The following is a 20,204-nucleotide window of genomic DNA, read 5'->3' as shown; positions in this document are numbered from 1 at the left end:
TCTTTATCTATCTTTTATCTTTAGAATCTATCTATAGATATCTGGAAAAACAGTTTTTATAATTGTGTGCAAAGATTTTTTCAATTCGATTAAAAAGTTCTCGAGACGCGGCAAAATACGCACAAAGTAAAATTAACATTAAGGGGATAAAACTTTGAAGCGCTCTCTTGACTTAACTATTGGTACCATATTACCCAGGTTGCGGCTACCCTTTATGTTTTGGGGGTCAGAGATGAGAATCTGTCAACAAAAAAAAAAGATATGTTTATATATAGATTTTAAGTGCTTGTGTTTAATTTCGTAACTTAAAATATCGCCTACACTAATTAATTAGCATATTTCAGATCAACCACTCGAACCATTAAGATTGCTTCCTAGAACGTGAAATTGCAATCAACAGTTATTCTGAGTTTTTTTTTTCCTCATAAAAGTGACTATCATTAAAATGAACATCAAAAACTATAAATAAGCTGTTTTTTTAAATATATAATTTCTTACATGGAATTTTTTTAAGCAAAACGAGTTTTGAAATTGCAAGCAAAAACTTATTTTTAAAACTTGTTATATAAGCAAAAATTTTATCAACTTAAATAGTTTCAAAGACATGAAATAAGCATTTAGGGGCCCAAACTTTCAACCACTCTCTCACTAAAATACTAGGACCATATTTTCAAGATCGCATCCTATATTTTAAGGGTCAAGGATCCAAATCCTTTGAAGAAGGATATGTTCAATTTGGATAGGTACGTTTAATCAGAGAAAATACATATTTGTGTCTGGTCTAGTAATTCAAAATATTGTCCGCATTTTTATTTAACGTATTCCAAGTTACACCCTCGAAGTATACAAATTGGAACTTCAGGTTAGGATAATGATATGATTTTAGGTTATTAAAGTGCCTGTTAAACATCATACATGCAACAATTTCATTAGTGATTGCATAAGTAGTCACTTTATCTTTTTATGATGTATAAAAAAATTTTAAAAATTTTGAATTTTTTTTTTTATTAAAGGTTCCTTTTAAAATGTTGAAAATATTGTGATTGTGCTTTAACTATATCGTTAGAAAAAACTTAGTTGTCTTTTAATTGAACTTCATACGACTCTGAAGCTTTTAACTTTTCTTTTCATTATCATTTTTCCCATTTTTTTTATACTTTAAAACGGCATATTTCTAAAATGGAAAAAATATAAATCAATGATACTTGTAATATGCTTATTATAGAGATGATATTTTACTTTTTTAATACTTTTTCAGGGAAATTAATATTTAAAAATGGTTAATATTTTTTTCAGAAAAAAACAACTAAAAGAAGGAAAATATACAGTTTTAAATTTATAGTTTTTTTAATGAAATTTTGACAACAAAAAATGCTGAAAAATGTAAAAACTATCTATAACTTTGATAAATTATTTAAAAAATCATTTATAATAAAGAACAATATTTTCAGCAGTATCCTAAAATAAAAACATAATTTTATTAAAATTTTAAATATTAGCTTTTTTTTTGAAAAAAAATTCTAGCAAAACATTTGTGAAAAAAATTTTTATGTTTCATAAAACGATACAATTGAACAAGAGAAAAATAGGCATTATAAAAAAAGTTTCGAAAATATGTCCAAGAGAGTAATATTAAAAAGTTACATTTTGTTCAATCAATTAATTAAGTAAATGAAGTAAAGTTTACCCTTTTATTACATTTAGATGGTTGGTAGGTAGATAGGTATTTTATTTGCGTCACACTAAAGCTGCATAATGGGCTATTGGCGACGGTCTGGGAAACATCTTCTGAGGATGATCCGAAAACATGCTATCACAATTTTCTGGAGAGGGGAATTCATCTGAAGGGGAAGGAAATTTTCTCCAGATGCATGCACCCATAATACTGCTCAGCAACTGACCACAGAACTTTTCATTCCACCGATTTTACTAGCACGTATATAGCATGTACTCGGTAGGTCTTACACCCTTATGCAACTGAAACGCACTTCTTCGATTCGATTTCTTTGAAACCATTCGATCGCTATTCGAGAGTGGCTGGTTTCATAATTAAAGATGACATTAGATCACTACATTAGACTGACATTAGATCAATATAAAATAGGTAGCATAAAAGGGTTGCCAGTTGAAGAAACATATCTTTACTTGCAGGTCACGTGTGTTATATCTAAACTCTTTAGTTATTTCCAAGTATAAGTAACATTTTTTTCTTCAAAAATTATTCCTAGAAATAGTTCTATCGAAATTAGCCTTCGAAGTCATGCTAAAGGGCTGTCACGGGATGAAAAATGCTTGAAATGTTTAAGTTTAATCAGGAAATTAGCATTTTTCCGAAAAAAATCAAGCAAAAACCATTAGAATTCTGTTTCAGTTGCATTAGACAGTTACCGAAGTCAAGGATCGAACCCCAATCCTTCCGAACTGGAATCCTCTTCTCTATCCACTAAACTACCACAGCTGTATTATATTTAGAGATACCAGAAAGAAGTATTTTTGTTGAATCCTAGAAATCATTCGTAGCATGTGTGATAAATCATAATGTTTATCATATTAAAGCAGTACTGCTTTAATACACATGCACCTTTAGCTATTCTCCATAGTGCGATATTTTACTTTGCAGACGAGAGATAATAATTATCGGTTTTTTAGAAATTACAAATACTTCTTAGAATTATCTATTCATCATTAACTTGTGAAGTTGTTATGTTAATAGTTAGCTCTTACATGGCTTGTCACTTTGATCAATAGAACGTGAATTTTCGCCTTTAGTTGTCATCATATCTTTCGCTTTCAGCGTGTTTGGAGATTTCTAAATCAAAATTAATGGTCAGTTGACGCAACAGCTATAGACTTTCCGATTTCGATTCAACCTAGCCAGCGTCCACGCGAGATTAAGCCTTCTCCGTTTTCTTCTCCTTGAATTACGAAATAAATGGAAATCTTCGGTCACTTATCTAAAGTTACCATTTTAAGAGATGCTGTTGAATTTAAATGGACAGTGCCATTAGAAATGACCGACACCATTCCTTTCCAAGTTCATTAACCGATGACCATTTGTAACGTTAATGATTGGCCAGAAACATTAGAGCACCCCTCACGATTATTGAAAGTGAATATAGAAAGCTCTTTTACTATTCCTTTGATTTTCATTTGCTTCACTATGAAGGTAATTAGTTTTCAGATGTAATCAATGCATTTATTATTTTTTCGTTTATTTAAACTCATATTTTTCATTATAATCTTTAAAAAAAATTATTCCATTCTTAAGGTAATTATTTTTCGGTGATATTTTGAAATAAATTCTTATACATAATTATTTTCTCCTATATGTTAGAATGAGCTATAGATTTTGGTTATATAAGGGAGCATTTTCTATCTGTTACTCTAATATAATGAGGCTCTTCTATGTCACTTAGTAAATATTAGCTTTCCGGAGTATTATATTTTTAAAAAATAAATATGCATCATTGTTTTATGAAATTAAATGCATCATTATTTTACAAAATTAAATTTAAATACATACCATTTTCTTTAATTACAGAAATGATTGACATATGATTTAATTCAAACTCAAATTGCACCATTTAAAACACACATGAATGGTTTTTATTAAAACTTTCGTAGATTTAATGAATGGTTTTTATTAAAACCTTAAAGTAAACAGAATAAAAAAAAAATTCAAAATAAATTTTCTGTGTAATCCGAGGATTTAAATAAATTTAATTAAAATTTACGAAATAATGATCTAAATTTGGACTACAGAAAAACCATTATTCAAGCAATTTCTATTTACTTAATTTATCTACAGCACGGCATGTGAAAATTTTATAACTTTTTGCCGTACTTAGTTGTCTAAAATTTTTTAATAAAAATTTTTTTCATTAAACTTTACTTAAACAATTTTTTTAACTTCAAATATATTTTATAAAGAATAAATAAATTAAAGAGTACTTAAATCAATCGAGCAACGAACAACAAACCGATTGTAAAAAACTTTATTTAATGTTATCGCTCATTTGTTTGTGTTAAAAAACCCATAACTATATGAATATGTTTAAATATGTAAGCTCCATCAATAGGGTTACAATTAGGGTATAAAAACTAAAACTGGCTGTAGTTTTTAATTGAAGTGGAAAAAATTCTTAATACCTGGCAATACAATAAATGTTCTACAAATTCAATTTGTCTATTCTTAAGAGTATGATAAAAGATTAAATGCTGTACAAAATATATTAATAATTGGCGTTAGATGAAAAGCGCTACAGTTAAGTTTCATTAAATTGAATATGGTAATTATAAAGATAGCAAAGACATTAACTTCAGGCAACTCGATTATGAAGAAGTAGTGTTATACGTTACCATTACAATCTTTTAGATTGAATATACTGGTTCTAAAGTTGGCTCAGGAGAAAAACAGCTCACCTACCAGTGATATGATTCAGGGTCGAATCAAAGTCATGGCTGTTTGATAATAATTTTGCTTCCGGCTAGCACTGACCAGAATGTGGATATAAAATACCCTGAACGGACCATGGATTGTAATCCCCTTTCCATTGGACTGACTGTGAGAGATTATCGTGGGTTTCCTTTCCAAGTAATGCATATTTTGTGGATTAGTTAAATCAAAATTCCTCCTCAGAGGCTAGTTTGTCTCGATGCTTGATCAAGAACATCCCTCGTCTTTTGGGTTGGTTCTAAAACTACCAGGCTATGGAGTGAAGAATCGATAGTCGTAAACCTAAAATTCTGTTGGTATTCAACTCTGGTTATAGAAAAAATATACTGATTGCAGTGCAAAAGTAATAAGTGCCCAGAGTTGTATCGAAGAACTTAGCAATCAATTCTAAATAGTAATCAATCTAAAAGCTGAAATGAAGTTTCTAAAAGTTAAAAAGATCTTAATTTTACGACCAACAATCATTAAAGCTTGGAGTACCAAAAAACACTAAGTCATTACCATCTAACTAACAAATATGGTGGCTCTAAGAAATGTAAAAATAATGATTGCAGTGATAATGATTATTAAAAAATGACGTTACGAAAAATGCTTAACTCACGCTCCAAGAAAGTAAGATTGCCTGTACAAAAATATGTATAGATAAATATTTAAAATATTATTAATCCACAACATTGCAAAAAAACTGAGACGTTATAAATAAATTCTGAAAATGTCAATTATTTAGTTTTCAATTTATTCATCGATAAAAATGAACAAGAATTAAGTCAGGTATAGGTAAATCTAAGTAAAGGAATTTTTAATAAGAGTATTTCGAATTTGAGTTATTCTATTTCCAACTAATTAGACGTTTCTTATCATAATAAAGAAATATTGTACTCATGTATGATAGTTTGCAGCAATGTGCTCTGAGAATTTTAATTAATTTGTTGGAGAATCGAAATTAAAAATTTTAAATTAAAAACAATGATAACACTATGAACTTTTATATTCCGCTGGATAAGTAAGAATAATTTAATCTAAGTGTAAATGTTCTCTCATCCTTGACTTTTAATCTCTAAATTAAATTTTTACAGCACTCAAATGTTTTCTTGCACTTTAGTTTTCCAACATTCTCACCTAATTTCTATGCATTTTTAATCAAAGTACTTTCTTTAATTCAAAAGCATGGCTTTAAAGAGAAAACTTAAAGTAAAGCTAATATCTTTTATATTTTCTTTTGTTAGCTATTGTTCACTTCATGTTTTGCGACCGCAAATAATCTTGTGCAAATGTTTTGATCTTTGAATTCCATAAAATTTTATTTAAAATTTCCAATACAATTTTTAAATTCTCTTTATTATATGAAAAAATTATGTGAAAAAATTATAAGAAGATGCACACGAAATAATATTGCCAATTACTTAGCAATAATAATTAGTTAATGGTACTATCCCAGGAACGTTCTTCATGTTTAGCTTGTATTTTTAACTATTTATTAAAATACTATTTTCAAGTGTTATATAATTTCGAAAATATAGATATTCTTACTACATTAAAGTGATGTTAATTTTGCTTTTATTTAATACGATTAAGTTTTCGATACAATTTTATATATAACTAATTTTTAGTTTTGAAAAAAGTATATATATTTTCAACGCCATAATATTTATCAATGCATACAACTTATTTTTACTTTAAGATGAATTATAGTATGAAATGACTTTTCGTTACTGGTGTTCATAAAGTCTTGATCTTTTTATAACTAGTGATAACTAGCAAACTAAAGTTTTAGCAACTACAGAATATATCAAGTTTAGTTTATTTGATTTTTGTTACATGATCATAGATAATGTTTGAGTTTGATGGATACTTTTTGAATACCACCTAATTTATAGTTATTTGACTGTTTTGTTTGAATATCGTAAAATAACAATTAAATAAATTGTAATTTGACCATTTTTTCTGAAAAATTTCTCAGTGTATACTGGGAGTATTTTGTGTATTAAATATAAAATATTATCAACAAAAATTGGGGGAGAAGGAAATTAAATTTTCTATAAGGACAAAGAATCTTTATTTTAAATCAACCATTAAATAGGGCTTTCTATCTCTTTTACTAATGTGTTAAAACTTTGTATGGAAAATAGCTCACGAAGTATCGAATTTTAAAGATTAAGAAAACCGTTAATCGTGTAATAAATAGACTTGACTCTGACTATTAATCTTGCATGAAATGCTTATTAATAACGTCTCAGCGTGTCTTATATTGCATCTGTTTGCCTCAGCCGAACATTCTTTTGCACTTGCTTAAATATACGAGAAAAAGTTAATGGTCTTTTTTCAACAAAATAATTTTTCGCGAATAATGCGAAATGCAGTATGAAAATTATAATGGGGTTGTTTATTAAATGAAAACCTTCAAAACACATTAAATGGTATTCATAATGCCATTTAATGAGATGTGAAGGTTTTCATATATGGTATTCATAATGTTTGTGATAACTACTTTAGTTATCACTAACACTGCTATCGAAAATTTTTTGGAGGTAAAGATATTGCACGTATAAGATCTTTTTAATATTTATGAAATTTTTATCAAAATATAGATATCAAAACAATTTCTTTTTTGGTGTTTAGACATATTCAATTAAAAATCCTGGCAAAAGAATAAGTCTCGTTTTTCTGTAATGAAGTATACATAACATGCATATAAGTTTGACAACGCTGCCAATAGAAATTCTGTTATAAAAGTGAGAAATTAAAAATTGTTAAATATTTTAGTTAAAATACGTAATTGCTTGAGTTACTTTAATTGCACTTTGTATTTTTTGTTTAATATGATAAAACCGTTTCGAATTGTCTTTTCATTAGAGAAAAAAAAGTGCTTATCTAAAAATGCGCAATAGGGGTATTTACTAAGTCAAAGAAAAATAGTCTATTTTAAAAAAGCTACACTTAAAGGTCAGGTGCACTGAGAAAAAAAGTATGATCCATACTACTCGAAAATGGTAAAATTTACCATGTTTCTGGCTCTATGGGAACATCAAAAAGAGCAATAATTTTTCCTGAAATGCTTTCGTAATGATTTTGGCAAAAACAATAAAATATGGTTTTATAATGTTTGATGATATGGTTTTAAATGTGGTAAAATTTGGTACTTTTATCATGATTTCTTAAAGAATGACATAAAAACCATTCATTCGGTAAAATTTTCTTTTCTGTTACTGTTACTGTTCAGTTTTTCTTTTCTTTTACTGAATGTGTTGTAATAAGATCTATAATTTTAAAAACCAGAATTTTCAGTAAACTGTATGAGTATGAATGAAAAAATTACTAAAGGTAGGGTTTAAATACCATATATTTTGGCTTTATAAAGCAGAATTATAACTTTTTTTTTCTCTGCATAAGATAAAGTCATAAGCATCAGATTAACTTTTATAACTTAACTATTACTAAAACTAAGAAGACAAAAAAAAAGCCATAACTTTTTTCAAAAACTAATTTGGTTACATTCATAATTTTCAAAATTTTAAATTTTGAACAAATGCATGAATATAAAGTTTAAATACCAAACTCTAGCAAAATTGGAAAAGTTAAAAAGGCTTAAAAGTTTCATTTTACAGTTTTCCTTTCGATTACACTTCGCAACTCAGCTTTTACCAAAATAACTTCTTACTAAATATTAAATAGTAATTTAAATATAAGAAACAACTGCAAATATCTTTTCTGTCATTTACTGTGCAAATAAACAGAATTTAAAAAAAAACTGCCTAAATCTAGCGTTTTTTTTTTAAAATCATATTGCGATGAAATTTCACAGATTAGATTAATATGACCTTGCCTTTAAAAAACAAAAAGCTTTCCTAACAAAATGCTCAAAACATTAATAGTGTTTCAAGGCGATTAATACTTACGCCTTAATTGCAAAAATTTTACTTTTGGCCAAATGTTACGGTTTGAAAAAAAAAACTTTCGAAAAGATTTTATGAACTAATTTTAATAGTTTGTAAAGAATAGCGATGTGAAAGCATGGGAGAAAATTTTAACTATGTTAACCATTAAAATAATAAGAAAAATGTAAACCATAACAAAATGGTCAAAATTAAAATTTTCATAATTTTGTCATAATTTGCAAAATTCATAATTCGCAAAAAATTTCATCATTTGCAAAAAATTTCTGTTGTATGCCAAATTCATTAAAAAAATTAATAAATTCATATGTCGATTGCACAGTGGTTAAGGCTCTGAGCTGGACTGGTAGCCAGCCATTAGACTGGACTGGTGCTCGATCAACAATAGCGACTTGAGGACAACATTCGATTGTTGCTAACTTGTATGGGAAATAAAGGTCCCCGGTACGCAATTTTGACTACATTGTTCCCATGAGTCTGTCCCTCGCCTAATTTTAATAGTATATATATAATATATATATATATATATATATATATATATATATATATATATATATATATATATATATATATATATATATATATATATATATATATATATATATGTGTGTGTGTGTGTGTGTAATAACAGGGCTCCAACCCTGTTATCAGTGTTGTATTTAGCTTAAAATAATTGCAGTCTTAAGCCATCAGACGTTCTGAACAGGTTTATTTAAATGTAGGCTGGTATTACTAACAGTTCACGTCCCCACTCCTGCAAAGGAGGGGGAGTGGACAAGACTTCGGACAATTCCGGCATGGCTTATCAGGATCACATAATGATGAAAAGGACACGCAAAACTATGCGTTCTTACGTTTTATACCAACACAGATTTGAGGTAAAAAGGCACACTGTCGTACATTCCTTGTAACCTTACGCATTAAGGAAAGTCATTTCTGCTTCCTTATATGGAAGTGAAAAAGGGAACGATTCTAAAAATAACTCTTCCCTTGAAATATAAATCTATTTATATTTCAATGGTATGTTTTCAGCCTTGGATTCCCAAAATAGAATCTCTCTACGCTTATTCTTTAACAAAGACATTTTATGAAAACGAAAGAGTTTTAATTCTTTTATTAATACAAAAGTGTTTAATTTTTGTATTACATATATATATATATATATATATATATATATATATATATATATATATATATATATATATATATATATATATATATATATATATATATATATATATATATATATATATTACGAGATGTTTAGTCAAATTGATTGACTACTTGATTACAAAAACAATAAATATATAAATAAATTCCAATAAACTTATTTTCGATTTCTGGCTTTCCGAAAGCAAAGTTTTGACCAGTTTTCTCACAGTTGAATGTCCCTTTTCTTTTTAAAGTTAACTTTTTTATTCTTGCTCTTAATATTTTGAGCCAAATTCATAATGCAGATATATATTACATCATCATTTTATAGATGGGAAACTGTTTTTTTTCCCTGTAATTATATCAGTCTATTATTTTTACATCTTATTGAACATCTCCTCTGCCCTCTCTTCTTTTATTTAATCAATTTTACCCATGTTACCCAGGAGTTTTATTTTATACATTTATAAAATAATCACTTTCCTTCTATCCCTTATGTCCATGAACAATATTTTATAACAATTTATGTAAGATCTAGTACAGAGTTTTTCACATATTCATATTATACCCACATTTTCTAAAGCAAATTAATTCAGTTTCTCAATTTCGCAGGATCTGCTCCAGAAGAACTAAATCTCATTTGCTGAATAAAATTATGCTTTTACGTATTTTTAATTTTTAAAAAAGTGTATAAAATTATTCTATAATACTGCATTTTGTTAGTGCGTAAAATTAAGTGCACAATTAAATAAGTCTAGGTAAAATGGTTATAGAGGACAGATGGCCAGTTTAAATACCTCCAAAATTTGTGTATATATTGCAGTAGTTTCACAAGACGCGGTTTAACTTGTTTATCAATTTGGACAAAGAGTTGCCTTTCATGACAGCAAAAGTTATATAAAGTCTTAATTTTTATTTCATTTAAGAATCAAATAATTTTTTGGAGTTGGGTATTTTTTTGTTGTTGTTTTTCAGTACGTGCACTCTTAGAAGCAAAATTATCACTTTTGTCGATTGAGCCATCCTTGAGCAGTATTTCGTTAATTTTGAGAATCATTTCGCCACGAAATCACGTGATTCGTGACGAAACGCGAAAATATTTCCTCAACTCGAAACTTCATCGTAGTGCATTGTGGGAGACTGTTTACTAGAATGACGAGACTAGAATAAGGACTGAAACAATTAAAAACAAAGTGACAAAGCATGCCGATCGGCTTGTGTGGTGGGCAAGGAGTTGGCCTCGTACCAAGAAGATTCGAGGCTCGAATCTTGCTCCGGGCATGGGTATAATTTTCACTCTATCCTATCTGATGTGTTTTGCCACGTATATGGTGCCCACGATAAAGTGATTATTGAAAAAGGTGGATACATTGGGCCACTTAGAAGTTTTTTTTTCTGAGGGGGAGGGGGCAGGGAAATGGAATGACAAAATATTTTTTTTTAATTTTGACGGAATTCGAATCTTTGAAAAAGTGACGGTAGTTATTTAATCACTTAGAAAATTTTCTAGCTCGGAGCCTTTACCAGAAAACGGTTTCATCAAAAACGAGGAAAGTTTCGTGATATTTGAGTTTCCATTTTTAACAGTGTAGGTAAAGTATTTTTTTCAACTGAGTGGATTTTACTACACATATCAAGCCAAATCTTATTTATTGAGTAAAAAACAAAGAAATATAATGACGGATTGACGTTTGAAATTCGGTGGCCATTTCATCTTAATGTTTAGGAGAAATGGCCACATAAATTCGAGGAGTGATGGCCACTTTTAGTTAATGCGTATGGACATATAAGTGATTGTAGGGTCTTTAAAAATTGTTAGAAATAGAATACAAAATAAGATGCATTTTAGTAAATTCGTATTCACTTCGATATATACTTAAAAGTTTCAAATAAATAAATCTAGCTACTAAATTTTCAGGTTTGCTAATGGTTTTTATTTCATTTAATTTCGTCAAATTAAGATGAACGCTAATAAAAAGAAATCCTCAGATTTTTTTATTATAATATTGAATCCACTCATAGATTAGAAAACCAATTATCTAGTTTAGGAAATAACTGGTCTAATTTAGGAAACAAATGGTTCGTTTTTTTATGAAACCAGAGACATAATTTAAGGGGTCACAGTACCCAAAAAATGACAAAAATACCAAATTTTTTTTTATTGCTTATAATAAAACTTCAAAGTATTTCAGATGTACAGAAAAAAATTCATCTCTCTATCTACATTTTTAAAAAAGTTATGAATGATTTTAAATTGTTCTAATACAGAAACTTGCCCAGCAGTCTGACTTTAAAGTGCTTTTTCGCATAGATGATAATTTTGTGTCTTAATCTTAATTAAATCCCTAAGGATTTTTTTCTATTTAAGATAAAGCTTTGAAGTAAACTTTTTTATCTTGAGTATAATACACTTATTTAAACTGTGCATGGAATAAGCATTTTATGAGGTATTACAATTTTTACCGCATGTTATATATACCTATCATGAATTTTTACTCTTTCTTTTTTCTTCTTTTTTACAAAATAATCTATAAAAAATATTCTAATTGATATATCTACAAATGAATGCACAAAATTTTTAATATAAATATTGCAAGCACTATGAAAAAAAACTTTTTTTGAAAATATGTTAAAATAAAAAAGCCTTAGGGATTTAAAAATTTAGAATTTTTTCAACTTTTTTTAAAATTTACAAAAAATTAAACAGTTTAATCATTTTTTGAAGATAAATTATTGATTATAACTTAAATGAGCATGTAAAGCATCCTCAAAATGAATGATCATACCGTTATTTTAAAAAATTGTTGCAAAGGTACTGTGACCCCTTAAGAAACTATTCGTCCAATTTAGAATATAAGTGATTTAATTTAGAAAAGAAGGGGACAGTTTAGTAAACTAAGGGTTTAGTTTTGGAAATCAGTGGTCTAATTGAGGAAGAAAGTGGCCCATTGTTCATGAAACCAGTGACATAATTTAGAAAGCGTGTGGTCCAATTTAAGAACTAGTAGCTAAATTTTTGAAATTAGAAAATTCAGGTAATTATTATTACAATTTAAGGAAACAAGTCGTCTAAATTAAGAAGTAAGTAGTCTATATTTTATTAAGCGAGTGGTCTATAGTTTATTAAAAAAGTGGTCTATTTTGGGAAACTGGTAGCCCAGTTTATGAACCCAGGGGGAAAATCATGAAGCTTCTCATCTAATTTAGGGATCAAGTAGTTAGTTTAATTTAGAAAACTAATGCCTTGTTTTAGGAAACAAGTGATCTAATTTAGAAAACCAATAATCGTATTTTGATTACAAATTTCCTTTATTGAACCGATTAAATAATTTTTGTATGTAATTTTCCCCAAAATAAGAAAGATATTTAAAACTATTCTGAAAATATTTCGAATATAAATAATTTTCCACTACTGCATATATAATAAGTGGTCCATTTTAAACCTTTTCCCCTAGTATCAAAAATGTATAACGGTGGTGAAATAGAAGTGAAATATGTTTTCCTGCTAAGCTTTCTTTAAATAATCATACATAAATAATTAAAAAAGGCATGAAACAAAAAATGCAACTTTCCAATCACGTAGATTCATAGCAACAATAAATTGTGATTTGTGATTATATTTTTTGAAAAGATGTAATTTATTATAATGTAATAAGGACATGCTTGTTCCGCTAGAAGTTTGTTGCTTCCTTGAGTAACATGATTCAGAAGCGGCTTTAAGCATGAATATTTAAACCTCCTTCTGATTTATAACTAGCAAAGTCTTGGAGGTAGTTTATCTGAAAAATTAACTGCAAGAAATTATGTTTAAGCAAAGTTCCTTTTAGAATGGAAAATTATTAAATTTCAAGTTTTAATTACGTTTGTAAGAGTACACAGATTAAATTTTATGCATTTCATTTAATTAATTTTAATTATCTGCTTTTCTTCAAAAAATTTAGTTTTAAAACGAAAACAAAGTGTTTTTTGCTGCTACTTTGAGAGTTGTGGTGAAACAAATTATTTTTGTGGTTGAAAAAAAACATGTATCAATTTTTTTTTTTTTAAATTTCTTGTGGCATTTAGTTTTTCAGCGTTTGTCCTTAAAGTTTTTAAGCATATCCAATGAGAATCCCAACTCGAATAAAAATGAAAAAATTGTCACTTTGAAATAATTAAAAAGTAAAAACAAATCGTGCAGGTTTTGTTTCTTAGAATCTAAAAAGCAAAAATGTTCACTTTTTTTTAATAACTATCAAATCTATCTGAAATTAGCTCTAAAATATCAAAATAAATGTTTTAAATTAATATCTACGTGATAGTGACATAAAATATTTGCTATTTCCAAAATTCATCTCGCAAATTATCGAAATATAAAATTTAATTTAGAGATATTTAAAGGTAGAGGTAAGAATATTATCAATCAGAATAATTTTCTTTTTTTTCTGCGGAAAGACTATTACATTTTTAACAAATTTTAATGAAAAATAAATAATTTATTAACAACTACGATCGGGATTATCTAAACAACTATGTATCTTATTCATACCCTTTCAGAAAAATTGGTTCAATCATAATATCTAGGACCTTGAACTATACTTCCGCGTAAGCTTGTAGCATTATTAATAAGGTGTTCTATTCATGTTTATCCATATTGTCACGTTCAAATTTAAGACGAGTTAATAGGAACGATAACGTGATTTGATTCATTTCAATACAGATTTCAGCAAATTTAAGCAAAACATTGTAAATAATAAATACTCGAATATCATGAAACTTTCTCCATTTTTGATGAAACCCTTTTGAAAATTTCGTTAAGTTGACATAAAAACCATCGTCACAAAACTAAAGAGATGTTTCGTCATTCTATCCCCCCCCCCTCTGCAAAATAAAAAGAAACTTTAAAATGCCCATCACCTGCTAATGTGTCTATCTTTTCTAGTAAACACCTTATCGTGGGCACTATATACGGGGCTCAACACAAGGACAGATAGAACAATTAGGAGAATTGCAACAATGCCCGAAGAGAGATTCAAACCGCGGATCTTCCTAGTACGTGGCCAACTCCATTGCCACCGTACAAGTCGGTCGGCTCATTTTGTCTCTGTATTTTCGATTACCTACTTTTTATTCAAATTTCGTCATTTCAGTTAACAATTTCTCACGATGTACTAAGATGAGGTTTCAAATTGAGGAAACATTTTCGTCCTTTATTAGAGAGTTCGTGTTTCATTATAAATCACGTCATTTCGTGACGAAATGATCCTAAAAACTAACGAAATGCTGCTCAAAGATTACTGAATTGTTAAAGTGAGATTTTAATTTCTGAGAGTGTGCTATTATTCAAAGATGTCCAAAAATTTTAACATTAATAATAAAGCTATTAAATGAAAAGGTTTTAAACTTTTGTAAAAGGTTTTCCGCCTTACAATAGTGATGTATTAATCACAGGCATAACGTGCAGTATGTTGAGCCACAATTTTTATCGCAATTCTTAAGATTTAATTCAATTCTCCGATCCAACTGAATGGAAATAAGAAGTTTTTAACCTTAATCCAACTTAACTTACGCACTTCTTAAAATTAATTACAAGATACTATGTCGGAACTTGAATGGAAACATAATTCAATTTAACACCTTACTAAAGTTTCATGAAATTGGAACCATACACTGAGAAAAAAAATGAAGTATGATCAAAACTGCCAAACTATAGTGAAATTTGTATTGTTTCTAGCTCTATGGGAACACCGAAAAGGTCGGTAATTCTTTACCGAAGTGCTTTAATAATAATTTTTGTAAAGTTGATATTAAAATATGGTTTTATAATACGTGTTAAAATTTGGTAATCGTTGTAAAATTTTATAATTTGCTTCATGATACCTTAGAGCACGGCATAAAAACCATTTTTTCGTTTAAATTTATTTTTCAATTTTGTATTTTAATTAAATGTAGGATAATGACAACTTCAAATTTGAAAACTAGAATTTTCAGTAAACTGTTATCGGAAAAACTGCCAATTCAATGGTTTAAATACTATATTTTGACTTTATAACCGAAGTTACGTTTTTTTTTTCTTTTGTACTAGAAAAGCCATTAGCATACAGTACGTTATTATTACCAAATTTCTTTTCGCTGATTATTTTTGTTAAAAGTACAGATATTATAGCGAAGTTGACCAATATTTCTAAAATTGCAGAAATTCATAGATTTGCATCAATCGTAAAATATAATCACCATGCAATGCTTTTGTAATAAAATTCATATCAGATTTGAAAGATTTACTTTTTAAAGTAACATAATACTTTTAAAAAAATTTCTCAACAAAGTTATTCAGTTGAAAAATTTATCAAATTTTATGAATATAATATGAAAATTAAATTGTAATATGAAGAAAAAAATTAAATCCGTATAAATCGCATAACAATTAAAAATATAGATGAGTAAAACATAGTTATTCTACAGTTCTAAATTAAAATGAACTTAAAATGAACTAGCCTTTATCATAACCTTCTGGATTTAAAAAAAAATCAAATTCAGATCAAAGACTTTTTGAAGTCCTTATTTTTCTTATTTATTTTTTATAACTTAAAATTTGAAATTCACAAGGAAAACATTACCTTAACTTTGATAATCTTCATTGAAAAAGAAAATGTTTTTTATTTTGATTTAAGTAAAGGAAATCATGATGAACTTAAAAGCTTTTATTTCGAAAAATAAATATTCATTTTAAATAGAATTTATATCAGAAAATGCCCGAAAATTGATTATTTTCAGTTTCAAATAATTTTTCTGTAAATATTCCATAGAATAGGGAGGATTTCTTGAACAAACAGACTATAAATAATTAAATTTTTTTTCTTTTTTTTTTTTTTACATTTTATCATTGGTGTTATTGACTTCACATGCTTTTCTTGCCATTCAACAATTTAAAGTTTAATGATGCATTCATTGTTTTTTGTCTATGTATTTCCTAAATCTTTTCCATCAACAAATCAAAAGGAATCAAATGCCTTCAGCAATCTCATAACATATCTATACTCAAAGTTTTGTAACTTGTCAGATTGTTCAAATATCCTATTTTCCGTAAGAAAAATCCAGAATTGTGCCAAGCAAACCTTTTTACTATTTTAAATTATAAAGTAAGAAAAAAATATCAAAAACCCATTCACTGGCGTACAATAATCACATAAGATATCGGGGAAAAAAATTTATTAATAAGCTTTTAAATATATTTAAAACATTCTAACAAGTATCGGCAAAACATCGGTAAGCATCTTTTAACTGTTTAAGTGTTAAAATGCTTTTAGAGTATTTTAAAAAAATAAAGAAATAAAAAAATAATAACAATGCTTTTTTACACAAAATATAGCTATTTTCTGATAAATTTTAGAGAAAATAATTTAGAATTATGTCAATTCTATTTGTGACATAATGTTACGCTAATTTGTAAAATTCACTTAATATAACACTAAATATAGCTATTTGTTGACAAATTAAGAAAATAAATAAATAAATGAAATTTTGAGTCTTATAAATTTTATCCGTAGCATAATGTTACGATGAATTGTAAAACTTAGTTAATATAATTATTTTGATACCATTTCTGAAGAATTTTGTTTTTTTAAATCATTTCTATTGATGTATCGGGAAGAATTAATAAAAGGGATTTTTTCTTGAATTTTCTTGAAAAAGAATTGATTTATTTCGGAAAATTTCATAAAAACTCTGTATATTTATATCATGTTTTCATGCAGATATTCTAACTAATTAAAATTTAAATATGCTTTAAAACTTTAAAAAAATTGTTATCAATTCTATAAATTTGCACATAGAGACCTGCAAAATCATTTTATAAACTTTTTATATTCTAAAAAATTAAAAAATTAAAAATGTTAAAATTTTCTACATTTCTACTCATTACAAAAGAACTAAAAAAATTATCAATATAAGAATAAGAAAAATATATATATATATATACATTTTTTGCATACTGTTTGAAATTTTGAATAATGCGAATTACCGACGCAAATTACCGACTTTTGGTAACAATTAACAAATTTTACCACATTTACTACCAAACAGCAAGGTTAATAAAACCACGTTTTATTTTTAATTTAACCAGAAAGTCATAACAAAGCGCCTCGTTAAAAATTACCATGCTTTTTGGTGTTTGTGCAAAGCCCGAAAGAATGTACAGTTTTGACCATACTTATTTTTTCATGGTAATAAGTTTCTAGTTAAAGCGAAATATGGTTTAACTTAACTTTTAATTATGGTTGCAGCAAATTATACGAAAGTACAAATTCGTACTCAGCAAATTTGCACGAGTTTCAAAGTATTGATATCATGATTCGACTTTAAACTCATTTTTGCAAGAGGGTAGTAGTAGTATCAGAGTAATATAATAAGCCTCTACCAGGTCACGTTTATATTATAAGGACAAACTCTGTGAATCTACCAATCCCTAATTTACTCACCCCTACTAGCCTCACCCAGAAATATTCAGAGTTGAACATTAGCATCCCAGGTGCAAACTTCAAGGGGATTTAAGAGATAAAAAACTTAAACTTAAGACCGACTTAAGAACCCCAATAAAATTGTAGACTTAGGCTGGAACGTTATATTCAGTGAAAATTATTTATGTACCTTTTTTAAAGACGCATATAAATACTGCACTTTATTGAAAACATAAAGATGCTCAGAAACACAAATAATTTCAACTTAATTCTTTTATATTGAAATCAAATTAAAAATAACAATGTATTGGCCGGATACTTTTGCTGGCCAAGGTATAGTAAGTTTTTCCCTGTGTCATTTTAAGAACTGTTCTTGTCTAAATGACGTATGTACTAAATAAGCTCATTTTTCTTTTAAAATTACAAAAATTTTATTCTTATATTGTTCAATAATTATAATTAAATTCATATTATTTTAATCAAAAACGAAAACTAACATGGAATTCGTACCTGTAATTTTAAAGCTAATTTTGACTGTACCTAAAGTTCTTTTTTCCCATGTGAAAACAGTGTTCCTCTATCAGCTATTCTTTTATTATTATTTATTTAGAGATTTCGTGTAACCAAGTTCCAAAGCACGAGTTTTTCACAGTTTTGAAGAAAAAAAATGAATAATTAGATAATACCTGATGTCTGGAACTTTTAATCTGATTTCAACTATATTGGTGTGCCAATTTTTAATAGAGAGCATTTATTTTTCATCTAGTTTTATTTCCAAAGATTTGCCATGGTTTTTCAAAGTTCAGAAATTTGTTCTGAATTTTGATAGATCCAACTTAGCTACATTAAAATTTTAAAATTAGAATCCTATTTATAAAATAATTTTAATACTTGTAATGAAATTACCAAAATATTCAAAATCAATTTAAACTACAAAACAATAAACCGTGTTTTTAACATCTAGAAACTGAATAACATATTAAGTATGAATCCATAACAAAATTTCTGGCTGTGAACAGAGAGGAAAAATTTTAACCCTGTGTAATAAATGAATAATAATTTTACGAAATTCGCTCTCAGAGAAATCAGTTCAACGTTGAATCAGAATATCGATACCTTTAACCACAAAAAAGTGCATATTTGCTTCAACCTTAATAAAGCTAAGAAGTACACACTAAAAAAATTTTTATCAAAATTGAGTCAAAATATCTCCGAGACAAGCAATATTGAAAACCCTATTTTCTTCAAAATTGAAACAGCGTATACTTATTTTTGAGCAAAGCATACAAATGAAAATCTCAAAAATGATGTGGATGAACAAATGCGTGTGAGAAATATTCAGTGGTTGCCAGCAGGGTTCGAACCAATGACATTAGAGCAATAAGCAATGACATTAGAGCAAGCAAGAGTTAGAAGCAATATATAGTCACGCAGCGGCCACTCCAATCCCAATTTCCAATACCATTAGAACAAAGGGCTGCAATTTTGGGAAATATGGTTCCAATAGCTTAATCAGGATATCGGTAATTTTAATTTCAATATTTGCTTATTTTGCTATATCTTAACTTTTAAGTGAATGGAATGTCATTTTGTGTCATTGCGGCAGCCATTATATAAAACTTTCTAACTCTTCCTGGACTGAAGTGTTCAATTACGGTAGTTATAGAATCTTAGTATGATATCGGAAATCTGGAGGTCCTTGAGTCGAATCCTGCTAGCAACCAACGAACATATCTCACTCACATTTTACCCTCCACACTACTTTTGAGATTATACATTTTCTTCAAAACTGAGTGCATGCTGCGTCAAATTTGAATATACGGGGATTAACAAATTAGACTATTATTTGTATTGCAGCGATTTTGAAGCATTTTTGCTCAATTTTCTAAAACCCTTTTTGGTATATACAACTATGATTATAAGGTTAATAATAATTGTATGGTAAAACTAGCACCATGTTGAAGATAGCTGCAAATTTAGACAATATTTTGGTTCAACACACTCCACAATGTTTAAATGTACTCTTCATTTGATTTATGGATTATTTCTTATTTGGGTTAAATACTGTAACTATGTGCAATGCGAAAAAAAGCATGGACAAAAACTATCAGATTATGATAAAATTTAAACTGTTTCTGGCTCTATGGGGAATACCAAAAAGCAAGATTATTTATTTAAAAATAAATATACAAATACATTTAATACCATGCTATTTGGTAATAAATGTGGTAAATATTGCTAATTTTATCATACATAAGAGCATGGCAT

The 20,204-nt window shown here is 27.7% G+C and overlaps 1 protein-coding gene and 1 long non-coding RNA gene across 10 annotated transcripts in view; both read left to right on the top strand.

Annotated features, from left to right (window-relative positions):
- Positions 1–20,204, top strand: part of LOC107450919 (uncharacterized) — a 653,937-nt gene that overhangs the window by 279,789 nt on the left and 353,944 nt on the right. The gene's annotated exons all lie outside the window — the stretch shown is intronic.
- LOC147801814 (uncharacterized) lies at positions 10,900–14,379 on the top strand. Its single transcript, XR_015430417.1, has 2 exons — positions 10,900–11,618; positions 12,332–14,379. It is a non-coding gene; the product is annotated as an uncharacterized LOC147801814 (long non-coding RNA).

This window comes from Parasteatoda tepidariorum, chromosome 11 (assembly GCF_982258835.1).
Source record: "Parasteatoda tepidariorum strain Cologne lab strain chromosome 11, Ptep-v5.0, whole genome shotgun sequence".
In the NCBI taxonomy this organism is placed as follows: Eukaryota; Metazoa; Arthropoda; class Arachnida; order Araneae; family Theridiidae; genus Parasteatoda; species Parasteatoda tepidariorum.
The sequence above is the reverse complement of the archived record's forward strand: the minus strand, read 5'-3'. Positions and strand labels throughout refer to the sequence as shown.